A 5,000-nucleotide genomic window follows, 5' to 3' on the forward strand; every position below is an offset into this window, starting at 1 on the left:
ATATGTACCGTACTTAGGAAAAAAAATAAGAACGAGGGTGGAAAAATGACCATAAAGTTTTCAGAAGCACCATGAGGCTATTGAGATTTCGTGGAATTTAGTCCAAACCCCTTAGGCATTTAGTACTTCATTCAGTTACGCCCCAGTTAATTCTTCCATAAGAGAGAAAAAAATCCTTCTGCAGCATTGCACCCGAGGATTGCGGCACAACATCGGATCTAAACACTTTTAGTGATTCCAACCAGCATCGTTTGTAAACAAGGATTTCTGGAACACTCTTTTCTCTCTTTTTGTTAGGGCCTGTTTAGTGCATCTATTCAGTGCAGCATCGAAGTGTACCGATACTTGGCCAGCATACCATGGCTTTATATGGATTATCTACTCTTGGATGAAAGGGACATTCTAGGATTATTAACTTTCAGAACCTAATTTTAATTAAACGTTTTGCGGCTTGTTATGTGTTTGTTGTTCCTGCGTAAGAAATTAGGTACGATGTATGATGTATTACAAATGTACTTTCAACTATTTTCATATGGCCAAAAAAAATAACATTTGTTGATATTTCCAAAGAGGAGCTATCTAGCTTCTCATTGAATATTTCTATACAACACCTTCGGACGAATCCAGTCAAGTTTGCTAAAAGTAATCCACTCCTTGGTGGATGATAAGGGAGAGCAGTGGAGAAAAAGGTAACATTCCTCAAATGAAGAGCAAAACTTATTCTTTTGAAAATGAAATAATTAGAAATCAAGAAAAATGAGAGGAAATTTCATTTTGGGAAAATATAAATAAATAAATGAATAAATAAATAAATAATCAAGTGGATGACGAGATTCTGATCTTTACTGAGTTAATGGTGAAGAGTAGTGGGATACGGTAGAATGGTTGGTGCTATGGAGCTACTTGGAACGAGGCGGAACTCCTTTTAAGCTCAATGAAAAATTCCCGAAATAGTTCCTATAGAAAATTGAGGAGACAGCCTAAGGAAGGAGGGATAGGGGTGGGATAAGGGCAAGATCTTCGACTTATAAAAACAGATCTTAAAGCCATTTGTCGTCAAATGGGAAACAGGAGTAATGACATGAAATAAGAACAATATTATAATTAAGGATGGACAAGGCTCACGCAAATCTTCAGTGGATACATAAAAAACAGTGCTTACATTATATATAAAATTTTGATTCTTTTCTAAGACAATACAAGAACTGGATAGGAGGCAAGTGAATTGTTGAATAGGCAGATTAATAGATACAAAATGGGAATTCGAAGCTACATGCTAAGGACGTGTGACCACAGAGTATATTTAGAAGAAGAGATATCTGGTGTTAAAATTACAGTTGGATGTTACACCTTCACCAACAAATTAGAACATTTCGGCAAAGAGAAAAATTGCCATAATAAGCTGATTTTGCCTACCAAATAGATTGTCTAGGACCGTTTGACATTCTCTGAAGCCTCCAAAGAGTAGTTGAGAATATCAGCAAATTAATAAGGAAAACTGGAATTAGATTTTGCTTCCGTGGAAACGACACTGACGATCTAAGTATAAAAGAAGGCACATTTATAAGAAAAGTCTGTAAGAAAGAGGAATAGTCGAGTATTCCTAAAACTGACCGGAACAAATGGATACATAGAATTCGCAGAACAATTGTAGTATCCAGGCGGAAGGGCAAGTTGAAGAATTAAGAAAAAAAAAACACAAAATTCTGGCAAAATATAGCAGTCACTATCTCCAGACACTCATTGAGGAATCGTTTTGTTTCACAAGGCTAGTAAGAATATATAATACTCCTTTAGGGACTGAATTAGAGAGGAACAATTGAGGAAACAAATGCAATAAAAGGAATAATCATCCAAGGAATGATATCCATGGAAAGCGTTGTGGTTTTTCTTGAAATCACAACGTATATCGAAAATACTGCAAAACACTGATAGACGAAAGCAAGAAAAACTCAGATGTGGTTTTCTCCACAAAATTTCAAACATTTACTAATGATATAGCAATACCTGATTTATTTAAGATTCTGATATCTCGATGATAACCATAATAGTAACAAGACAATGTTATATTTGCTTTTCAGCTCGCTTTTGAGTTGCATTCAAGGTTTTAATTTTCTATATAATTTAGGTTACCGATTGATTTGATTTTACTCAAATTCACCTACCTTTCATTAATAACTTTTTTCTTCCAATTGGTCGTTATTTATACGTATATTCTCAAGTTGCTAATAGCCTAAGCAAAATTCTAGATCATAATTTTACTCTGAAAAGTCAAAAGTGAAGCTGTACACATTTAAGAGATTCTTTTGTATATATACTTTCCATCTATTTATATACAAGCAGTTTAAAAAATGTAAGTTAGAAAAATTGAGCAAACATGTAAAAATAATGAATAACATAAAAATGCAAATGACAGATCAAGGTACTATTTACATTTATTAGCAAACATATATAAGGATGAAAATAAAATATAATAGAAATTATTCTTTTAGAAGAACTTAGTATTTTTAATCGATGTCTGCGAAATTACCTTCTGAGAAAGACGCTGTTGACAAGATTGCACCAAATTCCCAAGAAAATCCGTTTTCTGTCTAAAACGACTAAGATATTTTACCTTTCAACTTTTTATTTCAGTCTCGTGAAGGGAACTTTAAATGTTAAAAGTAGCTATATTACATATACAAATGTGCCGTGACGATATCATCGGCGAATGATCGGAGAGTAAGGTGTCATTTCCAAATTGACGACATTACAATGATCCAGATGTACAAAGCTGTTTGAGAGGAATCATCTAAGGTAGATTATTTCACTTCCGCAAACACAGTCCACATGAGTAAGGCCGTAGGGATTTTGAATTTATTCATGAGGGCTGATCAAGAATCGGATTTTAGTTGGACAATAATGTGGAAGACCTACAAAAGTTATAAAGAAGAACTCAACTAAAGGAACAACCAGTAAACTGAAAGTTATGCAGTTGTCCCGGATAAGAAATTCTTTTGTGGTATAACTAAGAAATGAAGGATATCAAATGCTTATAACGTTCGTAAGTTATATATTTAGGTAACTTGCAAGTACACACAGCTCTTAGGTATATTGGAAATGTAAAATATAGGTCACCGGTCTGGCATTAAATGTAGATGTTTTATCCTTCAGAGAATTTTAAGTAAGATAAGAGTTTTTGAGATTGATACGAAAGCTACTTTAGTTCACACTTAATAATTATTGTGTAGGTGAAGAAAAAAGGGATATTTTGATAAAATTTGTCATAATTAAAACCCATGGCTTTAATGTATTTGTGTGGGGGAGGGGCGGAGGTTCCAGTGGGTTCAATGATGTAACAACAATAGGCTTAAAAAGTTAAGTGTGCATCGTAAAAACAGATGGATCATGTAATTCCCGCTGTTATTCAGATAAGGGAGTTGAATTTAGATTCCAGAATTTTTGTCGCTCACATATCTGTAATGTCAGACCATTTTAAAACGGTATCTATATCACTGTGAACATGAGCTTCCATTCTTTTGCTTAAATTTCAGTCACAGAGATATTATAAAAGGTTACTTACGTCCAACAGTAGTTGAATATGGGTGTACGATTTCCATTTTATAATGTTGCAAAATTTCATTTAAGATGTAGGTTAATTTTTATTTCCTTGAAAATTATGGTAAAATTTTGTTGACTCAAATCAGATATTTTACATAACTACAAATTACTGAAGTGCACGTTCATACACAACGAGGCAGAGATATAAGCTTTCGTTACAGCATGTACTACTTTGGAATAATGGGAATGTTGAGATACTAGTAATAAACAAGTTCACCTGAAGTCAAATACAAAAGTCAACAGCTTCCTGATACGTTAAAAAAAACTTAACTAAAATTAATGTCGTACTATCATAAAAAAACTATTGACACTGACTAAGACTAAATGAGAGAGAGAGAGAGAGAGAGAGAGAGAGTAATGAAAGCTGCAAACCAATTTATTTAACAAGATTTAAATACAAAAGGGTGCCAAAACTGAAACAAAACAAAATGGTGTTTTAGATATCCTGCTAGATATTGTTGATGCATTGGATTTTGACTTGAACTATGTGGCAACGCATACCCTTATCCGATTCCAGTGAAGCGATTTTTTTATATATATTTTTTTAGAGCAAAGGTTTTGTGGAAAGCTGTAGCAGGAAGCTACACCACAGTTTACGAGGCAATGCCTTTTGCTGATTTTGATACCGATGGATATCCGAATTTTATTTCGCCTGCGGCATACCGAATCGTTGTCGACAATCAATATCCTTAACATTACTGGCACAGAGAACGGTACTCCAGCTTGCGAGTTGAAATATTTTTTATCTCCGATAGTGGCGACTTTCATACCTACGTATTCCAGAGGGTTTGCTCCCTGTTTTTTTTTTTTTCTTAATCTTTCAGAAGAAATATCAAGTTTTTAATACATTGGTACAAAATTTTTCTTGAGGTCAAAAACAGTCAAAGAGGCCTTGTGTAGGGAAAAAGGTGTCTTCATTTCTTTTCCCTTCCAACTTCAGGGCTTGCAGTGATAAGTAAACCTCCCATAAATGTGATTAAATCGAAATCATAAGAGGTTATATGTATGTATATATATATATATATATATATATATATATATATATATATATATATATATATATATATATATATATATATATATATATGTGTGTGTGTGTGTGTGTGTGTATATGTATGTATGTGTGTGTGTCTGTGTATGTTAAAGTCCTCCCGGGCCTCTGCAAGGCTCATGTGGCAGGTGCTGATTTCCTGTTTCTTTGGCTAACAACCAGTGGGGGACAGATCCCAATGCCTAAGTCACTGGCCAATGTCGCAGAGCCCACTGTTCAACCACCAGCCATAGGTCTGGTGCCTATTTTCTTATTCACCCTCGAGTTTTCAGACCACTAGGCTGGCGGATCACAAGGTTTTTGCAATGGTGCCATCCCCAAGCCACCAGTGGGTGGCGGGATTTGAATC

The sequence above is a fragment of the Macrobrachium nipponense genome, chromosome 6 (genome assembly GCF_015104395.2).
Source record: "Macrobrachium nipponense isolate FS-2020 chromosome 6, ASM1510439v2, whole genome shotgun sequence".
Classification (NCBI taxonomy): Eukaryota; Metazoa; Arthropoda; class Malacostraca; order Decapoda; family Palaemonidae; genus Macrobrachium; species Macrobrachium nipponense.